Genomic DNA, 15823 nt, shown 5'->3' on the forward strand with positions numbered 1-15823 from the left:
CTGTGGCTCTTGCTCAGGCCACTCACATCACACCAGGCCCTGCGCTTCTGGCCGAGGCCATCTTCACCAAACCAGGCCCTGTGGTTCTTGCTCAGGCCACTTACACCACACCAGGGCCTTATTTGCTATTGAGGCCACTTACACCACACCAGGGCCTGTGGCTCTGGCTTAGGCCACTTACACCACACCAGGGCCTGTGGCACTGGCTGAGGCCACTTAGACCACACCAGGGCCTGTGGCTGCTGGCTGAGGCCACTCACACCACACCAGGGCCTGTGGCTGCTAGCTGAGGCCACTTACACCAAACCAGGGCCTGTGGCTGCTTGCTGAGGCCATCTTCACCAAACCAGGCCCTGTGCTGCTTGCTGTGGCCATGTAAAACACACCAGGTCCTGTGCTGGTTCTTGAGGCCATCTTCAACAATCCAGGGCCTGTGCTGTTGGATAAATGCCAAACTGAGCCTTTTGGTTAGGGTATTATGCAAACATGCAGGTATGGTTATAGGATTGTCTTCGTAACTTCAGGTACTTGCCACCTAATCACTTGAATCCATAAATTGAGACATTGTGCTGGGGCCAGCAGCTTACGGCCATACCACCCTGAGCACGCCCGACCTCGTCTGATCTCGGAAGCTAAGCAGGGCTGGGCTTGGTTAGTACTTGGATGGGAGACTGCCTGGGAATACCTGGTGCTGTAAGCCTTTCATTTTCATGTCATTGAACCGCTTTTGATCCAGAGAAGGGGTGTATTAAAAGACCAGAAGCAGCTCCCCATTAATGAGGGCACATTAACGACATTGCTTTTGGCTGTTTTCCAATGTCTTGTGCTGCTAGCTGATGCCACCTACACCACACCAGGGCCTGAGTGACCGGCTGGGGCCACTTACACCACATCAGGGCCTGTTGCTCTGGCTGAGGCCACTTACACCACACCAGGGCCTGTGGCTGCTGGCTGAGGCCACCTACACCACACCAGGGCCTTAGTTGCTATTGAGGCCAATTACACCACACCAGGGTATGTGGCTCTTGCTCAGGCCACTTACACCACACCAGGGCCTTAGTTGCTATTGAGGCCAATTACACCACACCAGGGCCTGTGGCTCTTGCTCAGGCCACTCACATCACACCAGGCCCTGCGCTTCTGGCCGAGGCAATCTTCACCAAACCAGGCCCTGTGCTGCTAGCTGTGGCCATGTACAACACACCAGGCCCTGTGCTGGTTCCTGAGGCCATCTTCAACAATCCAGGGCCTGTGCTGTTGGATAAATGCTAAACTGAGCCTTTGGGTTAGGGTATTATGCAAACATGAAGGTAGGGTTATAGGATTGTCTTCGTAACTTCAGGTACTTGCCACCTAATCACCTGAATCCATAAATTGAGACATTGTGCTGGGCCCAGCAGCTTACGGCCATACCACCCTGAGCACGCCCGACCTCGTCTGATCTCGGAAGCTGAGCAGGGCTTGGCTTGGTTAGTACTTGGATGGGAGACTGCCTGGGAATACCTGGTGCTGTAAGCCTTTCATTTTAATGTCATTGAACCGCTTTTGATCCAGAGAAGGGGTGTATTAAAAGACCAAAAGCAGCTGCCCATTAATGAGGGCACATTAACGACATTGCTTTTGGCTGTTTTCCAATGTCTTGTGCTGCTAGCTGATGCCACCTACACCACACCAGGGCCTGAGTGACCGGCTGGGGCCACTTACACCACATCAGGGCCTGTGGCTCTGGCTGAGGCCACTTACACCACACCAGGGCCTGTGGCTGCTGGCTGAGGCCACGTACACCACACCAGGGCATTAGTTGCTATTGAGGCCAATTACACCACACCAGGGTATGTGGCTCTTGCTCAGGCCACTTACACCACACCAGGGCCTGTGGCTGCTGGCTGAGGCCACCTACACCACACCAGGGCCTGTGGCTGCTGGCTGAGGCGACTTATACCACACCAGGGCCCTTTTGCTGCTGGCTGAGGCCACTTACACCACACCAGTGCCTGTGGCTTCTGTCTGAGGCGACTTACACCACACCAGGGCCTGTGGCTGCTGGCTGAGGCCAATTATACCACACCAGGGTCTGTGGCTCTTGCTCAGGCCACTTACACCACACCAGGGCCTGTGACACTGGCTGAGGCCACTTACACCACACCAGGGCCTGTGGCTGCTGGCTGAGGCCACTTACACCACAACAGGGCCTGTGGCTGCTGGCTGAGGCCACCTACACCACACCAGGGCCTGTGGCTGCTGGCTGAGGCCACTTACACCACACCAGGGCCTGTGGCTGCTGGCTGAAGCCACTTACACCATACCAGGGCCTTAGTTGCTATTGAGGCCACTTACACCACACCAGGGCCTGTGGCTGCTGGCTGAGGCCACCTACACCACACCAGGGCCCTTTTGCTGCTGGCTGAGGCCACTTACACCACACCAGTGCCTGTGGCTTCTGGCTGAGGCCACTTACACCACACCAGGGCCTGTGGCTGCTGGCTGAGGCCACTTACACCACACCAGGGCCTGTGGCTCTTGCTCAGGCCACTCACATCACACCAGGCCCTGCGCTTCTGGCCGAGGCCATCTTCACCAAACCAGGCCCTGTGGTTCTTGCTCAGGCCACTTACACCACACCAGGGCCTTATTTGCTATTGAGGCCACTTACACCACACCAGGGCCTGTGGCACTTGCTCAGGCCACTTACACCACACCAGGGCCTGTGGCTGCTGGCTGAGGCCACTTACACCACACCAGGGCCTGTGGCTCTTGCTCAGGCCACTTACACCACACCAGGGCCTGTGGCTGCTGGCTGAGGCCACTTACACCACACCAGGGCCTGTGGCTGCTGGCTGAGGCCACCTACACCACACCAGGGCCTGTGGCTGCTGGCTGAGGCCACCTACACCACACCAGGGCCTGTGGCTGCTGGCTGAGGCCACTTAGACCACACCAGTGCCTGTGGCTTCTGGCTGAGGCGACTTACACCACACCAGGGCCTGTGGCTGCTGGCTGAGGCCACTTACACCACACCAAGGCCTGTGGCTCTTGCTCAGGCCACTCACATCACACCAGGCCCTGCGCTTCTGGCCGAGGCCATCTTCACCAAACCAGGCCCTGTGCTCCTTGCTGTGGCCATGTACAACACACCAGGCCCTGTGCTGGTTCCTGAGGCCATCTTCAACAATCCAGGGCCTGTGCTGTTGGATAAATGCCAAACTGAGCCTTTGGGTTTGGGTATTATGCAAACATGCAGGTATGGTTATAGCATTGTCTTCGTAACTTCAGGTACTTGCCACCTAATCACTTGAATCCATAAATTGAGACATTGTGCTGGAGCCAGCAGCTTACGGCCATACCACCGTGAGCACGCCCGACCTCGTCTGATCTCGGAAGCTAAGCAGGGCTGGGCTTGGTTAGTACTTGGATGGGAGACTGCCTGGGAATACCTGGTGCTGTAAGCCTTTCATTTTCATGTCATTGAACCGCTTTTGATCCAGAGAAGGGGTGTATTAAAAGACCAGAAGCAGCTCCCCATTAATGAGGGCACATTAACGACATTGCTTTTGGCTGTTTTCCAATGTCTTGTGCTGCTAGCTGATGCCACCTACACCACACCAGGGCCTGAGTGACCGGCTGGGGCCACTTACACCACATCAGGGCCTGTTGCTCTGGCTGAGGCCACTTACACCACACCAGGGCCTGTGGCTGCTGGCTGAGGCCACCTACACCACACCAGGGCCTTAGTTGCTATTGAGGCCAATTACACCACACCAGGGTATGTGGCTCTTGCTCAGGCCACTTACACCACACCAGGGCCTTAGTTGCTATTGAGGCCAATTACACCACACCAGGGCCTGTGGCTCTTGCTCAGGCCACTCACATCACACCAGGCCCTGCGCTTCTGGCCGAGGCAATCTTCACCAAACCAGGCCCTGTGCTGCTAGCTGTGGCCATGTACAACACACCAGGCCCTGTGCTGGTTCCTGAGGCCATCTTCAACAATCCAGGGCCTGTGCTGTTGGATAAATGCTAAACTGAGCCTTTGGGTTAGGGTATTATGCAAACATGAAGGTAGGGTTATAGGATTGTCTTCGTAACTTCAGGTACTTGCCACCTAATCACCTGAATCCATAAATTGAGACATTGTGCTGGGCCCAGCAGCTTACGGCCATACCACCCTGAGCACGCCCGACCTCGTCTGATCTCGGAAGCTGAGCAGGGCTTGGCTTGGTTAGTACTTGGATGGGAGACTGCCTGGGAATACCTGGTGCTGTAAGCCTTTCATTTTAATGTCATTGAACCGCTTTTGATCCAGAGAAGGGGTGTATTAAAAGACCAAAAGCAGCTGCCCATTAATGAGGGCACATTAACGACATTGCTTTTGGCTGTTTTCCAATGTCTTGTGCTGCTAGCTGATGCCACCTACACCACACCAGGGCCTGAGTGACCGGCTGGGGCCACTTACACCACATCAGGGCCTGTGGCTCTGGCTGAGGCCACTTACACCACACCAGGGCCTGTGGCTGCTGGCTGAGGCCACGTACACCACACCAGGGCATTAGTTGCTATTGAGGCCAATTACACCACACCAGGGTATGTGGCTCTTGCTCAGGCCACTTACACCACACCAGGGCCTGTGGCTGCTGGCTGAGGCCACCTACACCACACCAGGGCCTGTGGCTGCTGGCTGAGGCGACTTATACCACACCAGGGCCCTTTTGCTGCTGGCTGAGGCCACTTACACCACACCAGTGCCTGTGGCTTCTGTCTGAGGCGACTTACACCACACCAGGGCCTGTGGCTGCTGGCTGAGGCCAATTATACCACACCAGGGTCTGTGGCTCTTGCTCAGGCCACTTACACCACACCAGGGCCTGTGACACTGGCTGAGGCCACTTACACCACACCAGGGCCTGTGGCTGCTGGCTGAGGCCACTTACACCACAACAGGGCCTGTGGCTGCTGGCTGAGGCCACCTACACCACACCAGGGCCTGTGGCTGCTGGCTGAGGCCACTTACACCACACCAGGGCCTGTGGCTGCTGGCTGAAGCCACTTACACCATACCAGGGCCTTAGTTGCTATTGAGGCCACTTACACCACACCAGGGCCTGTGGCTGCTGGCTGAGGCCACCTACACCACACCAGGGCCCTTTTGCTGCTGGCTGAGGCCACTTACACCACACCAGTGCCTGTGGCTTCTGGCTGAGGCCACTTACACCACACCAGGGCCTGTGGCTGCTGGCTGAGGCCACTTACACCACACCAGGGCCTGTGGCTCTTGCTCAGGCCACTCACATCACACCAGGCCCTGCGCTTCTGGCCGAGGCCATCTTCACCAAACCAGGCCCTGTGGTTCTTGCTCAGGCCACTTACACCACACCAGGGCCTTATTTGCTATTGAGGCCACTTACACCACACCAGGGCCTGTGGCACTTGCTCAGGCCACTTACACCACACCAGGGCCTGTGGCTGCTGGCTGAGGCCACTTACACCACACCAGGGCCTGTGGCTCTTGCTCAGGCCACTTACACCACACCAGGGCCTGTGGCTGCTGGCTGAGGCCACTTACACCACACCAGGGCCTGTGGCTGCTGGCTGAGGCCACCTACACCACACCAGGGCCTGTGGCTGCTGGCTGAGGCCACCTACACCACACCAGGGCCTGTGGCTGCTGGCTGAGGCCACTTAGACCACACCAGTGCCTGTGGCTTCTGGCTGAGGCGACTTACACCACACCAGGGCCTGTGGCTGCTGGCTGAGGCCACTTACACCACACCAAGGCCTGTGGCTCTTGCTCAGGCCACTCACATCACACCAGGCCCTGCGCTTCTGGCCGAGGCCATCTTCACCAAACCAGGCCCTGTGCTCCTTGCTGTGGCCATGTACAACACACCAGGCCCTGTGCTGGTTCCTGAGGCCATCTTCAACAATCCAGGGCCTGTGCTGTTGGATAAATGCCAAACTGAGCCTTTGGGTTAGGGTATTATGCAAACATGCAGGTATGGTTATAGCATTGTCTTCGTAACTTCAGGTACTTGCCACCTAATCACTTGAATCCATAAATTGAGACATTGTGCTGGAGCCAGCAGCTTACGGCCATACCACCGTGAGCACGCCCGACCTCGTCTGATCTCGGAAGCTAAGCAGGGCTGGGCTTGGTTAGTACTTGGATGGGAGACTGCCTGGGAATACCTGGTGCTGTAAGCCTTTCATTTTCATGTCATTGAACCGCTTTTGATCCAGAGAAGGGGTGTATTAAAAGACCAGAAGCAGCTCCCCATTAATGAGGGCACATTAACGACATTGCTTTTGGCTGTTTTCCAATGTCTTGTGCTGCTAGCTGATGCCACCTACACCACACCAGGGCCTGAGTGACCGGCTGGGGCCACTTACACCACATCAGGGCCTGTTGCTCTGGCTGAGGCCACTTACACCACACCAGGGCCTGTGGCTGCTGGCTGAGGCCACCTACACCACACCAGGGCCTTAGTTGCTATTGAGGCCAATTACACCACACCAGGGTATGTGGCTCTTGCTCAGGCCACTTACACCACACCAGGGCCTTAGTTGCTATTGAGGCCAATTACACCACACCAGGGCCTGTGGCTCTTGCTCAGGCCACTCACATCACACCAGGCCCTGCGCTTCTGGCCGAGGCAATCTTCACCAAACCAGGCCCTGTGCTGCTAGCTGTGGCCATGTACAACACACCAGGCCCTGTGCTGGTTCCTGAGGCCATCTTCAACAATCCAGGGCCTGTGCTGTTGGATAAATGCTAAACTGAGCCTTTGGGTTAGGGTATTATGCAAACATGAAGGTAGGGTTATAGGATTGTCTTCGTAACTTCAGGTACTTGCCACCTAATCACCTGAATCCATAAATTGAGACATTGTGCTGGGCCCAGCAGCTTACGGCCATACCACCCTGAGCACGCCCGACCTCGTCTGATCTCGGAAGCTGAGCAGGGCTGGGCTTGGTTAGTACTTGGATGGGAGACTGCCTGGGAATACCTGGTGCTGTAAGCCTTTCATTTTAATGTCATTGAACCGCTTTTGATCCAGAGAAGGGGTGTATTAAAAGACCAAAAGCAGCTGCCCATTAATGAGGGCACATTAACGACATTGCTTTTGGCTGTTTTCCAATGTCTTGTGCTGCTAGCTGATGCCACCTACACCACACCAGGGCCTGAGTGACCGGCTGGGGCCACTTACACCACATCAGGGCCTGTGGCTCTGGCTGAGGCCACTTACACCACACCAGGGCCTGTGGCTGCTGGCTTAGGCCACGTACACCACACCAGGGCATTAGTTGCTATTGAGGCCAATTACACCACACCAGGGTATGTGGCTCTTGCTCAGGCCACTTACACCACACCAGGGCCTGTGGCTGCTGGCTGAGGCCACCTACACCACACCAGGGCCTGTGGCTGCTGGCTGAGGCGACTTATACCACACCAGGGCCCTTTTGCTGCTGGCTGAGGCCACTTACACCACACCAGTGCCTGTGGCTTCTGTCTGAGGCGACTTACACCACACCAGGGCCTGTGGCTGCTGGCTGAGGCCAATTATACCACACCAGGGTCTGTGGCTCTTGCTCAGGCCACTTACACCACACCAGGGCCTGTGACACTGGCTGAGGCCACTTACACCACACCAGGGCCTGTGGATGCTGGCTGAGGCCACTTACACCACAACAGGGCCTGTGGCTGCTGGCTGAGGCCACCTACACCACACCAGGGCCTGTGGCTGCTGGCTGAGGCCACTTACACCACACCAGGGCCTGTGGCTGCTGGCTGAAGCCACTTACACCATACCAGGGCCTTAGTTGCTATTGAGGCCACTTACACCACACCAGGGCCTGTGGCTGCTGGCTGAGGCCACCTACACCACACCAGGGCCCTTTTGCTGCTGGCTGAGGCCACTTACACCACACCAGTGCCTGTGGCTTCTGGCTGAGGCCACTTACACCACACCAGGGCCTGTGGCTGCTGGCTGAGGCCACTTACACCACACCAGGGCCTGTGGCTCTTGCTCAGGCCACTCACGTCACACCAGGCCCTGCGCTTCTGGCCGAGGCCATCTTCACCAAACCAGGCCCTGTGGTTCTTGCTCAGGCCACTTACACCACACCAGGGCCTTATTTGCTATTGAGGCCACTTACACCACACCAGGGCCTGTGGCACTTGCTCAGGCCACTTACACCACACCAGGGCCTGTGGCTGCTGGCTGAGGCCACTTACACCACACCAGGGCCTGTGGCTCTTGCTCAGGCCACTTACACCACACCAGGGCCTGTGGCTGCTGGCTGAGGCCACTTACACCACACCAGGGCCTGTGGCTGCTGGCTGAGGCCACCTACACCACACCAGGGCCTGTGGCTGCTGGCTGAGGCCACCTACACCACACCAGGGCCTGTGGCTGCTGGCTGAGGCCACTTACACCACACCAGTGCCTGTGGCTTCTGGCTGAGGCGACTTACACCACACCAGGGCCTGTGGCTGCTGGCTGAGGCCACTTACACCACACCAAGGCCTGTGGCTCTTGCTCAGGCCACTCACATCACACCAGGCCCTGCGCTTCTGGCCGAGGCCATCTTCACCAAACCAGGCCCTGTGCTCCTTGCTGTGGCCATGTACAACACACCAGGCCCTGTGCTGGTTCCTGAGGCCATCTTCAACAATCCAGGGCCTGTGCTGTTGGATAAATGCCAAACTGAGCCTTTGGGTTAGGGTATTATGCAAACATGCAGGTATGGTTATAGCATTGTCTTCGTAACTTCAGGTACTTGCCACCTAATCACTTGAATCCATAAATTGAGACATTGTGCTGGAGCCAGCAGCTTACGGCCATACCACCCTGAGCACGCCCGACCTCGTCTGATCTCGGAAGCTAAGCAGGGCTGGGCTTGGTTAGTACTTGGATGGGAGACTGCCTGGGAATACCTGGTGCTGTAAGCCTTTCATTTTCATGTCATTGAACCGCTTTTGATCCAGAGAAGGGGTGTATTAAAAGACCAAAAGCAGCTGCCCATTAATGAGGGCACATTAACGACACTGCTTTTGGCTGTTTTCCAATGTCTTGTGCTGCTAGCTGATGCCACCTACACCACACCAGGGCCTGAGTGACCGGCTGGGGCCACTTACACCACATCAGGGCCTGTGGCTCTGGCTGAGGCCACTTACACCACACCAGGGCCTGTGGCTCTTGCTCAGGCCACTTACACCACACCAGGGCCTGTGGCACTGGCTGAGGCCACTTACACCACACCAGGGCCTGTGGCTGCTGGCTGAGGCCAATTATACCACACCAGGGTCTGTGGCTCTTGCTCAGGCCACTTACACCACACCAGGGCCTGTGGCACTGGCTGAGGCCACTTACACCACACCAGGGCCTGTGGCTGCTGGCTGAGGCCACTTACACCACACCAGTGCCTGTGGCTTCTGGCTGAGGCCACTTACACCACACCAGGGCCTGTGGCTGCTGGCTGAGGCCACTTACAAAACACCAGGGCCTGTGGCTCTTGCTCAGGCCACTCACATCACACCAGGCCCTGCGCTTCTGGCCGAGGCCATCTTCACCAAACCAGGCCCTGTGGTTCTTGCTCAGGCCACTTACACCACACCAGGGCCTTATTTGCTATTGAGGCCACTTACACCACACCAGGGCCTGTGGCACTTGCTCAGGCCACTTACACCACACCAGGGCCTGTGGCACTTGCTCAGGCCACTTACACCACACCAGGGCCTGTGGCTGCTGGCTGAGGCCACTTACACCACACCAGGGCCTGTGGCTCTTGCTCAGGCCACTTACACCACACCAGGGTCTGTGGCTCTTGCTCAGGCCACTTACACCACACCAGGGCCTGTGGCACTGGCTGAGGCCACTTACACCACACCAGGGCCTGTGGCTGCTGGCTGAGGCCACTTACACCACACCAGGGCCTGTGGCTGCTGGCTGAGGCCACTTACACCACACCAGGGCCTGTGGCTGCTGGCTGAGACCACCTACACCACACCAGGGCCTGTGGCTGCTGGCTGAGGCGACTTACACCACACCAGGGCCCTTTTGCTGCTGGCTGAGGCCACTTAGACCACACCAGTGCCTGTGGCTTCTGGCTGAGGCGACTTACACCACACCAGGGCCTGTGGCTGCTGGCTGATGCCACCTACACCACACCAGGGCCTGAGTGACCGGCTGGGGCCACTTACACCACATCAGGGCCTGTGGCTGCTGGCTAAGGCCAGTTACACCACACCAGAGCCTGTGGCTGCTGGCTGAAGCCACTTACACCACACCAGGGCCTTAGTTGCTATTGAGGCCACTTACACCACACCAGGGCCTGTGGCTGCTGGCTGAGGCCACCTACACCACACCAGGGCCTGTGGCTGCTGGCTGAGGCCACTTACACCACACCAGGGCCTGTGGCTGCTGGCTGAAGCCACTTACACCACACCAGGGCCTTAGTTGCTATTGAGGCCACTTACACCACACCAGGGCCTGTGGCTGCTGGCTGAGGCCACCTACACCACACCAGGGCCCTTTTGCTGCTGGCTGAGGCCACTTACACCACACCAGTGCCTGTGGCTTCTGGCTGAGGCCACTTACACCACACCAGGGCCTGTGGCTGCTGGCTGAGGCCACTTACAAAACACCAGGGCCTGTGGCTCTTGCTCAGGCCACTCACATCACACCAGGCCCTGCGCTTCTGGCCGAGGCCATCTTCACCAAACCAGGCCCTGTGCTCCTTGCTGTGGCCATGTACAACACACCAGGCCCTGTGCTGGTTCCTGAGGCCATCTTCAACAATCCAGGGCCTGTGCTGTTGGATAAATGCCAAACTGAGCCTTTGGGTTAGGGTATTATGCAAACATGCAGGTATGGTTTTAGCATTGTCTTCGTAACTTCAGGTACTTGCCACCTAATCACTTGAATCCATAAATTGAGACATTGTGCTGGAGCCAGCAGCTTACGGCCATACCACCGTGAGCACGCCCGACCTCGTCTGATCTCGGAAGCTAAGCAGGGCTGGGCTTGGTTAGTACTTGGATGGGAGACTGCCTGGGAATACCTGGTGCTGTAAGCCTTTCATTTTCATATCATTGAACCGCTTTTGATCCAGAGAAGGGGTGTATTAAAAGACCAAAAGCAGCTGCCCATTAATGAGGGCACATTAACGACACTGCTTTTGGCTGTTTTCCAATGTCTTGTGCTGCTAGCTGATGCCACCTACACCACACCAGGGCCTGAGTGACCGGCTGGGGCCACTTACACCACATCAGGGCCTGTGGCTCTGGCTGAGGCCACTTACACCACACCAGGGCCTGTGGCTGCTGGCTGAGGCCAGTTACACCACACCAGAGCCTGTGGCTGCTGGCTGAAGCCACTTACACCACACCAGGGCCTTAGTTGCTATTGAGGCCACTTACACCACACCAGGGCCTGTGGCTGCTGGCTGAGGCCACCTACACCACACCAGGGCCTGTGGCTGCTGGCTGAGGCCACTTACACCACACCAGGGCCTGTGGCTGCTGGCTGAAGCCACTTACACCACACCAGGGCCTTAGTTGCTATTGATGCCACTTACACCACACCAGGGCCTGTGGCTGCTGGCTGAGGCCACCTACACCACACCAGGGCCCTTTTGCTGCTGGCTGAGGCCACTTACACCACACCAGTGCATGTGGCTCCTGGCTGAGGCCACTTACACCACACCAGGGCCTGTGGCTGCTGAATGAGGCCACTTACACCACACCAGGGCCTGTGGCTCTTGCTCAGGCCACTCACATCACACCAGGCCCTGCGCTTCTGGCCGAGGCCATCTTCACCAAACCAGGCCCTGTGGTTCTTGCTCAGGCCACTTACACCACACCAGGGCCTTATTTGCTATTGAGGCCACTTACACCACACCAGGGCCTGTGGCTCTGGCTTAGGCCACTTACACCACACCAGGGCCTGTGGCACTGGCTGAGGCCACTTAGACCACACCAGGGCCTGTGGCTGCTGGCTGAGGCCACTCACACCACACCAGGGCCTGTGGCTGCTAGCTGAGGCCACTTACACCAAACCACGGCCTGTGGCTGCTTGCTGAGGCCATCTTCACCAAACCAGGCCCTGTGCTGCTTGCTGTGGCCATGTAAAACACACCAGGTCCTGTGCTGGTTCTTGAGGCCATCTTCAACAATCCAGGGCCTGTGCTGTTGGATAAATGCCAAACTGAGCCTTTTGGTTAGGGTATTATGCAAACATGCAGGTATGGTTATAGGATTGTCTTCGTAACTTCAGGTACTTGCCACCTAATCACTTGAATCCATAAATTGAGACATTGTGCTGGGGCCAGCAGCTTACGGCCATACCACCCTGAGCACGCCCGACCTCGTCTGATCTCGGAAGCTAAGCAGGGCTGGGCTTGGTTAGTACTTGGATGGGAGACTGCCTGGGAATACCTGGTGCTGTAAGCCTTTCATTTTCATGTCATTGAACCGCTTTTGATCCAGAGAAGGGGTGTATTAAAAGACCAGAAGCAGCTCCCCATTAATGAGGGCACATTAACGACATTGCTTTTGGCTGTTTTCCAATGTCTTGTGCTGCTAGCTGATGCCACCTACACCACACCAGGGCCTGAGTGACCGGCTGGGGCCACTTACACCACATCAGGGCCTGTTGCTCTGGCTGAGGCCACTTACACCACACCAGGGCCTGTGGCTGCTGGCTGAGGCCACCTACACCACACCAGGGCCTTAGTTGCTATTGAGGCCAATTACACCACACCAGGGTATGTGGCTCTTGCTCAGGCCACTTACACCACACCAGGGCCTTAGTTGCTATTGAGGCCAATTACACCACACCAGGGCCTGTGGCTCTTGCTCAGGCCACTCACATCACACCAGGCCCTGCGCTTCTGGCCGAGGCAATCTTCACCAAACCAGGCCCTGTGCTGCTAGCTGTGGCCATGTACAACACACCAGGCCCTGTGCTGGTTCCTGAGGCCATCTTCAACAATCCAGGGCCTGTGCTGTTGGATAAATGCTAAACTGAGCCTTTGGGTTAGGGTATTATGCAAACATGAAGGTAGGGTTATAGGATTGTCTTCGTAACTTCAGGTACTTGCCACCTAATCACCTGAATCCATAAATTGAGACATTGTGCTGGGCCTAGCAGCTTACGGCCATACCACCCTGAGCACGCCCGACCTCGTCTGATCTCGGAAGCTGAGCAGGGCTTGGCTTGGTTAGTACTTGGATGGGAGACTGCCTGGGAATACCTGGTGCTGTAAGCCTTTCATTTTAATGTCATTGAACCGCTTTTGATCCAGAGAAGGGGTGTATTAAAAGACCAAAAGCAGCTGCCCATTAATGAGGGCACATTAACGACATTGCTTTTGGCTGTTTTCCAATGTCTTGTGCTGCTAGCTGATGCCACCTACACCACACCAGGGCCTGAGTGACCGGCTGGGGCCACTTACACCACATCAGGGCCTGTGGCTCTGGCTGAGGCCACTTACACCACACCAGGGCCTGTGGCTGCTGGCTGAGGCCACGTACACCACACCAGGGCATTAGTTGCTATTGAGGCCAATTACACCACACCAGGGTATGTGGCTCTTGCTCAGGCCACTTACACCACACCAGGGCCTGTGGCTGCTGGCTGAGGCCACCTACACCACACCAGGGCCTGTGGCTGCTGGCTGAGGCGACTTATTACACACCAGGGCCCTTTTGCTGCTGGCTGAGGCCACTTACACCACACCAGTGCCTGTGGCTTCTGTCTGAGGCGACTTACACCACACCAGGGCCTGTGGCTGCTGGCTGAGGCCAATTATACCACACCAGGGTCTGTGGCTCTTGCTCAGGCCACTTACACCACACCAGGGCCTGTGACACTGGCTGAGGCCACTTACACCACACCAGGGCCTGTGGCTGCTGGCTGAGGCCACTTACACCACAACAGGGCCTGTGGCTGCTGGCTGAGGCCACCTACACCACACCAGGGCCTGTGGCTGCTGGCTGAGGCCACTTACACCACACCAGGGCCTGTGGCTGCTGGCTGAAGCCACTTACACCATACCAGGGCCTTAGTTGCTATTGAGGCCACTTACACCACACCAGGGCCTGTGGCTGCTGGCTGAGGCCACCTACACCACACCAGGGCCCTTTTGCTGCTGGCTGAGGCCACTTACACCACACCAGTGCCTGTGGCTTCTGGCTGAGGCCACTTACACCACACCAGGGCCTGTGGCTGCTGGCTGAGGCCACTTACACCACACCAGGGCCTGTGGCTCTTGCTCAGGCCACTCACATCACACCAGGCCCTGCGCTTCTGGCCGAGGCCATCTTCACCAAACCAGGCCCTGTGGTTCTTGCTCAGGCCACTTACACCACACCAGGGCCTTATTTGCTATTGAGGCCACTTACACCACACCAGGGCCTGTGGCACTTGCTCAGGCCACTTACACCACACCAGGGCCTGTGGCTGCTGGCTGAGGCCACTTACACCACACCAGGGCCTGTGGCTCTTGCTCAGGCCACTTACACCACACCAGGGCCTGTGGCTGCTGGCTGAGGCCACTTACACCACACCAGGGCCTGTGGCTGCTGGCTGAGGCCACCTACACCACACCAGGGCCTGTGGCTGCTGGCTGAGGCCACCTACACCACACCAGGGCCTGTGGCTGCTGGCTGAGGCCACTTAGACCACACCAGTGCCTGTGGCTTCTGGCTGAGGCGACTTACACCACACCAGGGCCTGTGGCTGCTGGCTGAGGCCACTTACACCACACCAAGGCCTGTGGCTCTTGCTCAGGCCACTCACATCACACCAGGCCCTGCGCTTCTGGCCGAGGCCATCTTCACCAAACCAGGCCCTGTGCTCCTTGCTGTGGCCATGTACAACACACCAGGCCCTGTGCTGGTTCCTGAGGCCATCTTCAACAATCCAGGGCCTGTGCTGTTGGATAAATGCCAAACTGAGCCTTTGGGTTAGGGTATTATGCAAACATGCAGGTATGGTTATAGCATTGTCTTCGTAACTTCAGGTACTTGCCACCTAATCACTTGAATCCATAAATTGAGACATTGTGCTGGAGCCAGCAGCTTACGGCCATACCACCGTGAGCACGCCCGACCTCGTCTGATCTCGGAAGCTAAGCAGGGCTGGGCTTGGTTAGTACTTGGATGGGAGACTGCCTGGGAATACCTGGTGCTGTAAGCCTTTCATTTTCATGTCATTGAACCGCTTTTGATCCAGAGAAGGGGTGTATTAAAAGACCAGAAGCAGCTCCCCATTAATGAGGGCACATTAACGACATTGCTTTTGGCTGTTTTCCAATGTCTTGTGCTGCTAGCTGATGCCACCTACACCACACCAGGGCCTGAGTGACCGGCTGGGGCCACTTACACCACATCAGGGCCTGTTGCTCTGGCTGAGGCCACTTACACCACACCAGGGCCTGTGGCTGCTGGCTGAGGCCACCTACACCACACCAGGGCCTTAGTTGCTATTGAGGCCAATTACACCACACCAGGGTATGTGGCTCTTGCTCAGGCCACTTACACCACACCAGGGCCTTAGTTGCTATTGAGGCCAATTACACCACACCAGGGCCTGTGGCTCTTGCTCAGGCCACTCACATCACACCAGGCCCTGCGCTTCTGGCCGAGGCAATCTTCACCAAACCAGGCCCTGTGCTGCTAGCTGTGGCCATGTACAACACACCAGGCCCTGTGCTGGTTCCTGAGGCCATCTTCAACAATCCAGGGCCTGTGCTGTTGGATAAATGCTAAACTGAGCCTTTGGGTTAGGGTATTATGCAAACATGAAGGTAGGGTTATAGGATT

At 57.1% G+C, this 15823-nt stretch overlaps 3 non-coding genes and 8 pseudogenes across 3 annotated transcripts; all 11 read left to right on the forward strand.

Annotated features, from left to right (window-relative positions):
* Window positions 1–581: 581 nt before the first annotated feature.
* On the forward strand, window positions 582–700 carry LOC146716209 (5S ribosomal RNA). The gene has a single exon (XR_014919724.1). It is a non-coding gene; the product is annotated as a 5S ribosomal RNA (ribosomal RNA).
* A 699-nt stretch (window positions 701–1399) lies between these two features.
* LOC146716210 (5S ribosomal RNA) lies at window positions 1400–1518 on the forward strand (annotated as a pseudogene).
* A 1812-nt stretch (window positions 1519–3330) lies between these two features.
* On the forward strand, window positions 3331–3449 carry LOC146716211 (5S ribosomal RNA; annotated as a pseudogene).
* Window positions 3450–4148: 699 nt separating this feature from the next.
* LOC146716212 (5S ribosomal RNA) lies at window positions 4149–4267 on the forward strand (annotated as a pseudogene).
* Window positions 4268–6079: 1812 nt separating this feature from the next.
* Window positions 6080–6198, forward strand: LOC146716213 (5S ribosomal RNA; annotated as a pseudogene).
* Window positions 6199–6897: 699 nt separating this feature from the next.
* LOC146716214 (5S ribosomal RNA) lies at window positions 6898–7016 on the forward strand (annotated as a pseudogene).
* Window positions 7017–8828: 1812 nt separating this feature from the next.
* LOC146716215 (5S ribosomal RNA) lies at window positions 8829–8947 on the forward strand. Its single transcript, XR_014919725.1, has one exon. It is a non-coding gene; the product is annotated as a 5S ribosomal RNA (ribosomal RNA).
* A 2007-nt stretch (window positions 8948–10954) lies between these two features.
* On the forward strand, window positions 10955–11073 carry LOC146716216 (5S ribosomal RNA; annotated as a pseudogene).
* A 1256-nt stretch (window positions 11074–12329) lies between these two features.
* On the forward strand, window positions 12330–12448 carry LOC146716217 (5S ribosomal RNA). The gene has a single exon (XR_014919726.1). It is a non-coding gene; the product is annotated as a 5S ribosomal RNA (ribosomal RNA).
* A 699-nt stretch (window positions 12449–13147) lies between these two features.
* On the forward strand, window positions 13148–13266 carry LOC146716218 (5S ribosomal RNA; annotated as a pseudogene).
* A 1812-nt stretch (window positions 13267–15078) lies between these two features.
* On the forward strand, window positions 15079–15197 carry LOC146716219 (5S ribosomal RNA; annotated as a pseudogene).
* Window positions 15198–15823: the final 626 nt, after the last annotated feature.

This window comes from Copadichromis virginalis, linkage group LG3 (genome assembly GCF_057382275.1).
Source record: "Copadichromis virginalis isolate Kocher_CV1m ecotype Utaka linkage group LG3, C_Virginalis_male_GT1.1, whole genome shotgun sequence".
NCBI lineage: Eukaryota > Metazoa > Chordata > Actinopteri > Cichliformes > Cichlidae > Copadichromis > Copadichromis virginalis.